General features: G+C 40.2%; 1 protein-coding gene across 10 annotated transcripts in view; it reads right to left on the minus strand.

The window, feature by feature from the left end:
- The window catches only part of LOC122715719 (nucleolysin TIAR), a 472,996-nt gene that overhangs the window by 101,302 nt on the left and 357,172 nt on the right, over positions 1–14,522 (minus strand). The gene's annotated exons all lie outside the window — the stretch shown is intronic.

Raw genomic sequence — 14,522 nt, forward strand, 5'->3', positions numbered from 1 at the left:
GCGATACCCCGAATTAATTCACGCTCGAAATATTCGGACGCGTTCCCTGGTATAACCTGAAAATTAGGAAATCAGAGAAGTATTGTTTAGTCTTTAAATATTCGGCTCCACGGTCTTTGTGTTGTGGAACAGCGGGCGAGCGCAAAATTGGACGCGAAGGTAAACATGCTTTCATTGTTTCTATTAAAATTGCAAGAGTAATTTAACGGCGGTTGGTCCAGTTTAGACACGGTTAGATAAAATCCCGTGTATTCTAACAAATGCGGACCGAGCGTGTTCTTGCTTTGTTATGCAAACCTAAGGGGGGAGGGGAGGGAGGAAGGAGGAGAGGAATGGCGGGTTCTTTCCTCCCCCTGTTTCGCCAAGAAGAAAATTCAATTGAAAATCACGTTTGGAAAGTCAACGTCTAGATTGCGTCGTGTAAAAATAACCGAAAATATCTTTCCATCGATGCTCGAGGGGGAGGGGAGGAGAGGGGAATTGTTTATCTTGCGCGGAGCCGCGCGCACACTGTTTGTCAAGCAAACCAGAAAACGTAGCAAGAGTAATATTTAAGAAGGGCATTCCGACCCGCGAAAAATTATTTTCCGCGTTTTTTTCTTTTTTCTTTTTTTTTTTTTCTTTTGAACCCTTTCGAACTCTCGTCAATTATTTTTCTTTTTCCGTTTATTCTCACGAAATTAATAAGAGCAAGGAACAAAGCAACGTAAAAATCTAAACACGACACTCGCATTCGGCAAAAAGAAAATTGATTAATCGAATGAGTTGTTCGATGGATTTCGATACGTTGCGACGTGTGTGCGTGTGTGTGTGTATCGATCGTGGGATCGTGCGAGTTGCGAATAAAATTAATCGACGAACGCTCCATATTAAATTAGATAACAATAATCATTAAACGGGTTATTCCCCGTAAGCGATAACAAGCGAATAATAGGCGAGATGCATTCGCACATTGTGGAAATATCGAATGATGGAAAATTAGATTGTTGTTGTTGTTGGCGCGAAAACGCGCGCCGTGAAAAAGTCTAGCGGCGGGCGGCCGCTGACTCAGGCCGAGATCGAAAACTCTCTCTCTCTCTCTCTCTCTCTTTCCCCGACGACGAGTTATAGGAGAAATCTTTAATGCCAAGTTATGGAAATTTCGTAAGGGCGATAAATAATATTTGCGCGACCAAAGCAGGAAAGACGCGGTTTAAAATCGTCGATTTTAGCGGTGGAGAGGCGGCGCCGGTTGTTCCCGCCGAGGGTTCGCTGAATATGCATTTTCCCCGCCGCGAAATCTGGTTCGTTTACTCTATCCCTAATTGCTCCACTTTGCTCCACAGTTTTAAGGTACATTCCCCGTTTCTACTATTGACGCGCCCGGTTTGTTGACCCCATTTGCATTTTTTCCCAGCCCGGACCTGCTCCTCCCCTCCCCACATCTTCCTCCCCCGCCCGCAACTTCGACTTACGAATTTCAATTCGATCGCGAAAGCACGACTCGATCATCCGGTTGGTTAGCTTTAGCTTAGATTCGATTCCATTCGATTCCATTCGATTCGATCCTTTCGCAGGGGAGCGAATCCTACCTTCGCAATTAAATTGGCTATCGATCTTCCATACGCGACAAGGACATATCCCTCTGTTAACTCGCCCTTACTTATTTACAAAACTTGCGCCACCTGTTGTCTCGTTGTATATTTGCTTCGCTTCGAATATATATAAAAAAAAAAAAAAAAAAAGAAACGAAAAGAAAAGAAAGGGAGGAGAGAAAAGAAAAGAAAAAGACGAACGTTCTCGATTCGATCGGAGGATGGAAACACGAGGATGGAATGGAATGGATAAAATTGCTCCGTTTTTGTTCCCTCCGTTCCCTACTTTTCACTCGTTTCATCAAACCCCCTCCTCCTCCTCCTCCTCCTCCTCCTCTTCCTCCCTCCCTTCTCTCCCCTCCTCTCCCCCGCGGTTTTATTTGGCGAAGGCTGGGTCAAGATGAGTAGTCGAAAATCGTGTTAGAGCCGTAGGAGGTGGCCAAGCTGGGCGTCAGTTACCGCGACGAGAGAGGTATTCGCCAGAGGAAAATACGAAGGGGAGAGGGGGCCGTTGGAAACGGAGGGTGGTCTGATTACAATCGGTTTGATGGTCTATCCTCGGTGGTGGCCGGAGGTTCCGGTGGTGGCGCGCGCGCGGACACACACATGTATACACACATACACACTCGCACACTGGCCCATTCTCGTGAATTAGTCCGGATCTCGTCATCTTGCTCCCTCCTCGTCCTCCGACACCATCCTATCGTGGCCGGGGATCTACGGACTATTAGGAAATCAACAGGAAATTGACAAAACTTTATTTTGCCCACGGCTTCGTTTCCGAGAGGTTCGACCTTGATATACGCGACGCCCTTCGTCTCCGTATTCCCTCGAAATATTGTTTCTCCGAATTCGAAACATTTCGGCACCCTTGGTTATTCGAAATTAGCGTTTTTTTAAAGCGAACTGTGTTACTATGCATATATGAACAGAAGGGGACGAAGAGTACGATATTAAATTATCAATTACCTGCGTCTTAAAACTTATCACGAGAAACAATATCAAGTTTTCAAGTTTTGATTATCCATCATCCTATTTTGGAAAAGAAAAAAAAGAAAAAAGTTTCGCGAGTTTCTACGAATTTCGAGGTCTCGAAATCGTTGGAAATCTTCTCCCTATACGATCGAACGGTATACATATTAAATTAATAGACAATTGTGCGATGATAATTCGATCGTTGGAGATATATAAAGCATGACACGGTTCGAGAGTGGTTATACAGGGAGATAAAAGTTCGTATCGTTCGCAAATTGGCAAGAGTTGTTCCGTTTCCCATCTTATATCGATGGACACGAAACGTTTCGTCTCCGCGAACGCGCATAAATCATTTTGATATACAAACGACCTTGGTTGAACATTCTTCACTCGATCCTCAGACGGGGTGGGGTCTTTCTAGACAAGATATCCACTAAATTATTACTGGAAACGTAACAGCTTCTATTCTACCAGTCTCCGCCGTTTTCGTGTCTATATCACTTTCTGATACGGTTCAGTCATGTCGACACGGAAATAAATGGAGGGAGAAGCGGAGAAGCGGAGATAAAATATAGGAACGTGCGATTTTCAACGATCCTTCCGTACTATTTATTGTCATATTTATTATAAAGAGTACCCGAGCTATATACATATATATATATACAGCGGAATATAGAACCGCATAGGAACGTTATTGAATTTTCTATTAGCTGTCCGCTCGTATAAAATTTATCGCGAGCATTAACCCTGAAAAACGTTAAAGCCCGCCTAAAGTCTTTCGTAATATCATTTTCAAACAGTCCTCGATATAACATCTTCGAAAAATAATTTTAAAGAAAAGAATACGAATTCCGCTTTTAAGACACAATCGAGCGTATTCCCTGTTCCTCTTCATCCCTGCGTCTTAAAACTTATCACGAGAAACTTATCAAGTTTTCAAGTTTCGATTATATTATACCATCCTATTTTGGAAAAGAAAAAGAAAAAAAAAAAAAAAAAAAGAAAGAAGTTTCGCGAGTTTCTCAAGTTTCTACGAATTTCTCGAGGTCTCGAAATCGTTGCCCTTTGGAAATCTTCTCCCTATACGATCGAACGGTATACATACAAATCTCGCGTCCCGTCGTTACGTCTTCCCAAGATAAACTGGCAATTTCCAACCTCTGGACTTTCTTATTCCTGGTAGCAATACCAAAGTATATCCAAGTACGTACGTATCCATTCGTATAATAGGAGGAGTCCGACTTACGAGACTTACGTTTCTATATATACGTTTCGCGGGCAAGAAAAACCGAGGAATGGAATGGTCGTTGGACCATGGTCGGAGGGGAGGAAGGATAGAAAGGAAGGATAGAAATCGGATCCATTGGAACGAGGACAATGGTTTTCGCCGCATACGCGGTAGAAAAGTGGTGCGCGATCCCATAGATGGTGAATCGAGAAAATGGATGGATCCGTACATCAAGGATTTCCTTAATTTTGCGAACGTTGATTTAGGGAGATCGGCGAGACATCGGCCATCCTCCTCTCTTTCGCCTTCCTCCCCTTCTCCTGCGATCGAGGTTGAAACGCGCGTAACGCCGGGTTGGAGGATGGCGGCCACGTTGCGCGGACAGATCTCTCTATTAATCCTTGGAGAAGGTAGCGGGGTGAACGGAATCGAATCTCGGTTTGGTCGGTCGGTTGCAGACCTCGCGCGGCGCATCGATGCACACACGTGGTGCCCATAAGCCTGGACTTGGCTACCAGTCCGAGGTAAGGAGATATGGGTCACCACGCAGCTGACACGAGAGGCCATTCTCTATTCCCTGACCTGTTTTCTCTTTTTTTTTTTTTTTTTTTTTCCTTTTTTTCTATTTCTTTTCCTGCAGTCGCATACGATTTTTACAATCGCGTCACGTTTCCTCCCCTCCTCTTCCTTCGCGGTCGCCTAATACCTGGCCAACGATCACGAAAATTGAAAGTTATTTTTCTTTTTCCTTCTCTTCTTTGGAAAAAAAATATGGAAATTCGATAAGGTACTATTTGGACGGATTACTTTCTTCGAAATCCCCTCCCCTCCTTCTTTCGCGGTTAATATCCGGCCAACGATCACGAGAATTGAAAGTTATTTTTCTTTTTCCTTCTCTTCTTTGGAAAAAAACGTGGAAATTCGATAAGATACTATTTACTACTATTTATTAAGGTACTATTAGATGGATTATTTTCTTCGAAATCCCCTCCTTTCCCCTCCTTTTCCTTTGCGCTTAATACCTGGCCAACAATCACGAGAATTGAAAGTTATTTTTCTTTTTCCTTCTCTGCTTTGGAAAAAACATGGAAATTCAATAAGATATTATTTAATACTATTTATTAAGGTACTATTAGATTACTTTCTTCAAAATCCCCTTCTCTCCTCTTCCTTCGCGCTTAATATTTGGCCAACGATCACGAGAATTGAAACTTATTTTTCTTTTTTTTCTTTTCTTTGGAAAAAAAACGTGGAGGTTAATATCTGGCGAATGATCACGAGAATTGAAAGTTATTTTTCTTTTTCCTTCTCTTCTTTGGAAAAGAATGTGGAAATTCGATATTTAGACGGATTACTTTCTTCGAAATCTTCTCCCCTCTTCTTTCTCCACGATTAATATCACAAGAATTGAAAGTTATTTTTCTTTTTTTTTCTCTTCTTTGGAAAAAAAACGTGGAGGTTAATATCTGGCCAATGATCACAAGAATTGAATTATTTTTCTTTTCCTTTTCTTCTTTGGAAAAAAAAATGTGGAAATTCGATACTATTTAAACAGATTACTTTCTTCGAAATTCTTTCTCCTCCTCTTCCTTCGAGATTAATATCACGAGAATTGAAAATTATTTTTCTTTTTTTTTCTCTTCTTTGGAAAAAAAATGTAAAAGTTAATATCTGGCCAATGATCACGAGAATTGAAAGTTATTTTTCTTTTTCCTTTTCTTCTTTGGAAAAGAACGTGGAAATTCGATACTATTTGGACGGATTACTTTCTTCAAAATCTCGCGTCATGTTGGTACGAATGATTTAGAAAAAGACGAGAAGAGACGATGTTATTCGTTTATTTATATCGTTCGTTAACGAAACGAGTCACACCTTGGACGTATTTGATAGAATTTTTTGTTCGCCGGCACGCGAACGATATTTTCTTTTTTTTTTTTTTTTAAAGCGTAAAATATAACATCGCGAGTTTGAATATTTAGATAACTTGTTCGCATGCGAGTTTTTGCTTTTATAATTTTACCCGTTCCCGTTCCCGATAATACACGCTCGTATCTATCGTGTGTCGTGTGCGTGCTCGTTTGATGTAGTCGAGTTTATCGTTGCGTGCCTCGTGATAAGGAAGCGTTTGTCACCCACGCTCGTTTCTGCATATTATATCCTCCCGTTCCCCAACACGCACAATTTTCTAAATGGATTTCCGTACGTGTTTTTATTAAATTACGAACGCGTACATACCGAAACACGTATAATCTGAACGTCGCGACGCCACAGTGGTTCGAATAATAAGAAGAGAATTGGACGAAATTATTTTTTTCCAGTTCGTTATGGAGATTTGCTTATGTAATATGAAAACGTGATTAAATATATAAAAAAAAAATTAAGAATTTAATTAGTGTGGAATAGAAAAGAAAATATATAATAATCGATACATAAAAAGTATATAAATATACAAGTATACAAATATTTGAAGTAACAGGTAATTAACTTAGAAAGAGCTTTAGAATTTGACAAACGTGCAATAAATTGGACCTTGAAGAATTGCAAAATAGTATTTTGAAGAAATAGATATTAAGGAAAAAGTGTTTATTAAGCAAACAAGATGTGGCTATTCGCTATGAGATGTCCTCGACAATTATATCCTACAAATTATCCGATAGATATTGGTTATATATGAGTCTAAACAGTGATATTTTAATAAAATAACGATAGGAACGATGAAAATTATAAAGTGAAAAAAGAACTGTAAGAGAACATACTGCTGCGTATCGACCGCTCGAAGATTGAAAGGAATAAAAAGATTGCCAATTAAAACGTAGAAATATTATTAATAATATTGTTATATATATTATGATATAAGATAGCTTAAAATTAATTCATAAATATCAGTGGCTAGATTGAAAAATCCAGTGGCGAGCTTGTCACGAGCGGCCGCAATTAAAATTAATTTTAATATAGTTTTGCAAATTTTTCAAATATGGCAATAAAAAAAAGAAAGTTTCTTCTTTTCGTACATTCGACTCTTATCGAAATTTAAACGCTTCTTAATAAATTTACAGAATATTTCGACTATCGAAATGTGATCGATCGGATTATCAGATTAATTCTCTATATAATTTATTTAATCTGTAAACGTTTAAAAAAAAGAATTTAAAATTTTAACTATCCAACTAACTAAGAGTTATTACATTGAAACAATTATTTTTTGCACGTTTGAAAATTAATTTCAAAAATGATTCATCGAAAGGAAAGAATATTACGCAGAAAATTAACGTAACGATTTTAAATTTAAGACAGTATATAAATATCCTCGTAAAGAATAGCGACACGTGTGTTTTTAGAGCACAAAAAAAAAAAAAAACATGAAAACGTAAAATACGATGACCAATCGCGAAATCCACATCGATAGGAGGCCGATATAAAATCTAAAAGCCGACAACCAATCGCGCAAAGTTGAGGCCAATCGACGCTCAATTCCCGCATTTGTATTCACCGCTGTGTGATCTCGCCCCTTCGTTTCCTCGTCGCGATTCTTCATCCATTTCTCGCGGCCGGATAATAAACAGTTAGCGGAGGTATCCCGCAGAAGGGAGCCAGATCCCTCCTCCCTCCGGGAGGAGTTAGTTCAATCGATTGTTTCTGTCCAATGAATTTTTACACGCAAGTAGACCGCGTCTGATCCACGACGAGGGAAAAGGAGAAATGAATCCGTCAATCCGTGGAGAGAGGAATTCGACTCCTTCCGTTTCTTCCTCGCTTCAAAATCGTCGATTCGAGTCGAAATCGAATCGAGTCGAATTCGTGAAAAAAATATTTTTCCAAACAGCCTTTTAAAGACTCCTCTCCCCTTTGATGGCAAAGGGGGGAGGGCAAACAGAATTAACGGATGCAATCTCATTTTCGATGCCGGTGAAAGAGTCAACGATTCCGTTAAAACCGTGCAACGTACGATAATCAAGTTCTTAATTAATGACGTTTCGAATTAACGATTGACGCGCCACTTCAATTAACCCGCTTGTTTGGAATGGAAGGCCGCCTTTTCACCTCGCCTCGATGGCGAACCGGCTACCCCCTTGTCTCGCCCTCGCTGCGTTTCTGGCCCGCCCAATAACAATGCCAAGTGCATTGCGGGGGAGGGGCGCATAATAGAACCACTTTGTGATAAATTGATCGTTCCGCCGGCAAGAACGTTTCCACGTCGCGCGTGGAACAATCATTGTCCCACGGCGAAAAATTGTCCCTCCGCCGATCCGAGTCCGCCGCTCTCGTCGAATCGGTTCCGAGAATTTTCGGGATTCTATTGCGAGGGGGATCAACGATTAAAGTATCGAATATCGCTCGATCCAACGCGCGAAACGGTGTACGTATGTAAATGTACGGTGTAAATATAATTTTCGAACGAAAGGGAGGGGAAGGGAGAAGAAAGGAAAAAAAAAAAAAAAGAAGGGCGAAAAACGATTTTATAATATTTTTCCGTAACGCCGCGGGAATAATTCTCATTCGCGGATCGACGATTTTACGATCGGTGTAAATCATTGACAAATACTAAAATATTTCGTGATTTATCGTTTGCTCGTCTATCCTCCGGCGAAAGGATACAAATCACTACTAGTTGGACAAATTTTTGGTTCGAAATTTCGGAAATATATATATATATACATATGTATATTTGATCGTAGAAATAATAAAGTAATTTAAATCAAAATTATTCCCGTTAAATAGATCGTGGAAGACGCGAAGCGTCGAAACTGGTTCGCGGAAACGACGGTGGAAAAATCAATCGGATGGAAAAGCTTTTAGACATTTATTACTTCGAATCTGACGCTATGGCTATTAAAAGACGCGATAACGTTTATCGCGGCGGTAATGCACCAATCAATATGCGTTTCTTCGCGCTATTCAAAATTCTGACGCGCGAATTAATCGATAATACACGAGTTCATTATACGCGAGTGTATAACACACACACACATATATATATATATATATATAAATATAATATTCATTCAGAATTATTGTCATCTCGAAATACATGGAAATTTAAAAAAGAAAAAGAAAAAAAGATTTTTTTCACGGCAGAACAAAAGAGACAGTTTAACCAACGATGAAACGCGTGTTACGCTCACGAGGAACGCGACAAACAGTTACGATCCCGGGTATCGTTCTTTTCTTCCGTTCCTAACAGCTTGGCCCTATTTCTCCCCTTTGTCCGCCAACGTTATCTTTGACACGTTATTGTCCGAACGAAATACGGGTAAACTGTTGGTCGATCGCTTCCGAACAAAGCGCGAGGAAGAGCGGAAAACGCGAGCGAGCGAGCGAGCGAGCGTAGGAGGGGGAGGGGGCGGCGGCCCACTCGTATCGCCCTTCCTCTCCATGCGGCAGTTTTTATTTCGTCAATGGTGTGACATACGAAAGAGGGTTAGGTTATAGACGAGAGCCGGCATCGATAGCGATGGCCGGCCAGGCTCAACTGTAAATCGTCGTGATTTAGGGGATGAACGACATATTGGCCAATGCATAGCTCAAACCGGGCGCTACGGCCGATGGTATACCATGGAGCAGAGCTATGGATTCTACGACGGCAGCAACGCGATGCATGATGCATTGTCCCTAGACGAGCGTAGATAACGGGCCGGAATTGCCCGTTGCTACGTTCATCCTCGGATTTTCTCCATATTCTGGAGGCGGCCCTCCCTTCGCTGATCATGTTCATTGCCGACCATCGTCTATCACGCCATCTAATCGGATGCCGATATGTTTGCCAAAAGTGGTTTGCCAAAAGTGGCCGTGAATCGGGATGAGACGTTTTTCCCGACACATTGTGATGATGGATAAAAATTTTGAAACGTGTGCGTGTTAATTTCGTAAAAGTAGATACGAATCAGAATGATATTTTTTTGATATTGCTTGCTTTCGAATGATTTTTGCGATACCTGTGACGATAGAAAATTTGAAACAAGCATGTTAACATGTTAATTTCGTGAGAAAAAGTGTGATGGATAGAATCAAGTTGATTCTTTGATCTTATTTGCTTTCGAATGATTTTTGCGACACGTGTGACGATAGAAAATTTGAAACAAGCATGTTAATTTCGTGAGAAAAAGTGTGGTGGATAGAATGTGAATCAGCATGATTCTTTAATGTTGTGTTTGCTTTCGAATGATTTTTGCGACACGTGTGACGATAGAAAATTCGAAACATGTTAATTTCGTTCATAAAAGCGATTTACAGTGGATAGAATTCAGGGTAAAATTCCTTGATAATTGCTTTCGAATGAATTTCGTGACACGTGTGATAATAAATAGAAAATGTGCATGTTAATTTCCCGAGAAAAAGTGTAGAATGTGAATCAGGTTGATTCTTTGATATTGTTTGCTTTCGAATGATTTTTGCGACTCATGCGATGATAAATAAAAAATTTGAAACGTGCGTGTAAAGGTTGGTTATTTGTCAAGTTTCCTTCGACTCATTCGTTGAAGCAAGGAGAAAACGGGGTGCGGTCTCTTTTATTAAAATTTGATTTCACGGTTGATTAAAGAAGAACCGAATCTGATTTACCTTCCATTGATTTCTTCAACGCTCCAAGGAGAGGAACGGATCGAGACATTATGGTACATTTATAAGCGATGTTTTCCAATCGAATGCTTTCATATTTACCCATAATTTCCGATCGAGAGTCGTAGGCGTCTCCTCGTGTGTACGAGGCGTTACACTTTATGTGAAAAAAAAAAAAAAAAAAAAATAATACACGTTTTCAACGCGCGTTGAAACTTTTATTTGCAAAGAAATAAGAAACTTTGATTAATTTTCAAATTGAAGGAAAATTGAAATTGGCAAACGAAGGGAAACATGGATGGAGTAAATTGAAAATTAATCAGATATCTGTTTTATTTATATTATTTCGAAATGATTTAACTATCAACTAAATAGCGTACAGACGTTTCGATTACTTCGTACGGGACGTATTCACAGGAAAGACGTAATTTCCTATGCAATTTCCTGCGTACAATATACGTGACGTTAATCGCCGCTACGTTACATAAAAGAGGCTTTCCGATTTTTATTGTTTCAACTTCGTTCGCATTGAATGCAAAGAGCAAAGAGTCAAAAAAAAAAATAAAAAATAAATAAATAAATAAATAAATATTCCGTTATTTGTTAAATATTACGTACAAATATTATTTCCTCCGGCATAAATTCGTTTATATTCTTCGTATATCACGATCGTAAGCGGCAAGTGTCAAGTATTGACGCATTTAGCAAATATCATCGTTATTATCAATATTCGGTTTTCCCCTATTTAGTACCGTTTGTGTAGAATCAGTTTAATGGAATGGGCCAAAATGCATTTAAAGCTACGTTTGACTAATGCCAGTTTCGAACTACGTATATAGTTTCAACGCGTAATCCATACGCATGCAGCACGAGTAATCTGCGAATTTCCATTACGAGTATTCAATTTTAGCTATAAATTTCCGTAAGCGGGATATAGTGCGTTGCCAGAAATGACCGATCGCCAATTTAGTTAAACACATATATAATTGAGAAGACAGGGAGCAATAAATGCAAATTATATATTACTTCGTCGCTTACGTTCTCGCTCGATACGCGTTAAATCGCGAAATTCAAAATTGCGATAATTATTATCTCGTCCCTCTCAATTCGAAATTCGTTTAGCCTCGTGCGTGCGTGAGTACCGTCTCCAACGATATCGTCTTTGATCGATTTTTTATCGTCGAATTACAACGAGATCGGTAAATCAAGAGGATCCCGGGGACAATAGGTCGATCGATCGATCAACGATTACGTCCGATTCGCGTAAGCGTCGACATTTGTTCCTACCGCATTCATACATTGAAACGATTTAATTAAGTAGTTCAGTAATGTCACACGTTAGTTAATGCCTAGTTCGAATTCCAGTTGCAGTCAATGTACAACACGTATGCACAATACCATCGGATACAAATTGCCACTGATACTACTAAATTTTGTTTGCACATTTCCTGAAATGCGTTTATCGATCACCGCCAATTCCTTTCCCATTGCTGCGGCTGCTCCACATTCTCCCCGATAATAATTGCCCGACTCTATGTGCAAGTGGCTCGATAAGAGAATCGATGGTAAATAATATCGTTTGCCAGAATGAAGCAAATTAGAGAAATAACAATATTTTTCGAAATCAAAATTCCTCTCTCTCTCTCTAAATATATGCATGCTACTAGAGGGGAAAAAGGAAAAAAAGAAAAGATAAAACTAAGGAAATATTAGACGCTTAAGATCTCTCCTAACCTCGAATCAGCTTAATTAAGTCTGCAGCGGGACAACGTTTCGAGTACGCGTGCGTAAGGATCTGTGAACGTGTGAGAGAAGTGTATATACACACCTATCGTGTATCCATCAGCGTGCGTGGTGGCGCAATGCCAAATTGATGCTGTTTGCCGTCGCTCTAAGCCTCAATCTGCCCGGTTGTACCGGCGCGATCCTAACACGCGCGTGCTAAGCTCGTCGCATTATGGATACGTTCCATCCATCGACGTGGCTCGCTGTTACGGTAAAGTGTCGCGAGAAGGAGAGGGGGAAACAGGCGAGAGACAAACGCGATAAAATGTGCGAAAACTTCTAGCAAAACGATCACGATTACCTGTGTAAGTTTTATGAGCGAGGCATCCGGATTAATGGCGCATTTTTGTAATTTGACGTCTACTGTTCACTTCTGGAAACAGTAGTGATGGGGAAAATTTAATAATTGAAGTTACGAATAAAGTTACTTTGATAATTTATTGTTCGAAACATAATAATAATCGCAAACAATTGTAATTCCAACGGAGATTATACGAAAAGCGGATCAATTATAACAAATGTTATTTAAGCAATTTAATAAGTGCTTAAAGTAACTTTATTCGAAATTTTTAACTAGTTTCTTTTTCACCGGATTAGTGCTCAATTCTGCGCGGAAGCAATCTGGGATCTGATTGGTTAACGCAAAAGAAAACGGCTATTTTCACGCGCATTTTTGTTTCTAGCGTGTCGCATAGATGTTAATCCGATTGAAATCATACCTTTTCTATTAGTAGCGTGTGGTCAACAAAGCGTGTGAAGTGGGGATAGAAGTTTCTAGCGAAGGACCCCTCTTGCTCCTTCCCTTCTTGCCTCGACTTTTTTCCAACAGCGAACACGTACGCGTATTTACACATAGCGTGTCACGCGTGAAACGAGTGCGCGGCAATTGTTTTTTTGGAGGTTAAGGATCGTACAGGACGCAAGTACGTACGTATTTATATCCATTATATCACGCGAAAGCGTGATACGTAATGGAGAAAGTTGAAGCGTTCGCATTCGACGAAGATATTCGGATGACAAGGACATTAATTTCGAGTCGTAGCACGCGTCAAATATGCGTCAGGCCGGCCTCCGCGTTTCTTGCTTTTATTTCGCGGCTAAAGGGATACGTATTCTCCGCGAAGCTGCCAGTTTAATGCGATTCGGGGGATGTTGTAATCTCCTCGGGGGGAGAGAAATGAACGTGGCTTTTTCTTCGCCCGGGATTCTGAACAGTTTCTGGTAAAAATATTGTATGGGAGGTTAAGCAGGGAGATTTGTTAGATTTTGGGAAGCTTACTCGTTCTTTGTCCATCCGTTAAACCCGTTTCGAAATAGCGGAAATTCTTCGGCCAAGAAATTTTAAATAACCGTAATCACGTTGATTTAATTGTACACGGAGCGTACGAGGTAATTAAGGATTCGCAAGTTTTTCTTTTTTTTTAATGAATCGAAAGAATCCATATCGAGATTACAGGAGCAATTTTTCTCTCTCGATAATTCGGCGAAGGTTGAAAGAAACGTTAAGAGGCCGTAATTCATTAGCGGGGGGACCCGAAAATGAAAAATCACCATCGAGTCTTGATATTGCGAGGCGGAAAATAAAAAAAAAAAGAAAAACGGAGGAAAGGTAAAACGGTATAAATCCCCATTCCCGCACATTGGATTTTTAGGTTTGACCGGTGAAAGGATTAAACGTTTGATATATCGTTCAAATTCTAATCTCGGTTGAAAACCTACCTCATCCACTAAAGCAATAGCGGTGTTCCCCCTCCGGATAACTTGTAAAGCGAACGCTTTTTCCACCGATTAAACGTGGATTCTTATTTATCATTGGAATAGGTCCTGGCCGAGTTCCAAGAACTCCGTCCAGCCTAATAAGTTAACAACGTCAACACGCCTGTATATATATGTGTGTGTGTGTGTGTGTGTAAAGTATTAACTTTAGCTTGATCCATTACTCCGGCGAAATCTCGTCGATTACAGGGCAAATGTTTGCGAGTGGCCGAACACCGATGTCGAGTATCGACCACTGCGTTGACCACCCTTTGGGGTCGGGTTTAAGCGATGGTAGGCGGAAGCCTGTCAGTTGGAGGAGTTCGGGGCAAGTGATAGAGGAGACAGGAAAGGGAAATGCTCTTTTTACGATGATCGAAAAGAGGATCGCGATTGCAGGGTTCACCGAGTGTCACGTCGCGGTCGACTTTTTTTCCCCTCCCAATCACTTTCTCTTGATATGAATATATATATGTAGATCGTTAAACGGAACCTCGGTCAGATCGAATTGCGCAACTCGATGTTTATCGATCTTTTTTTTTTTTTTTCGAATTCTTTCGATAACAAAGGATAGACAAATTTCTTCCAACAATTCGTACGTTTCAATCGAATATATATTGAATAGTCTTAAAACGCGGCTCCAAGTTTTA

The sequence above is a fragment of the Apis laboriosa genome, unplaced genomic scaffold (assembly GCF_014066325.1).
Source record: "Apis laboriosa isolate Shangri-la unplaced genomic scaffold, ASM1406632v1 scaffold40_cov151, whole genome shotgun sequence".
NCBI lineage: Eukaryota > Metazoa > Arthropoda > Insecta > Hymenoptera > Apidae > Apis > Apis laboriosa.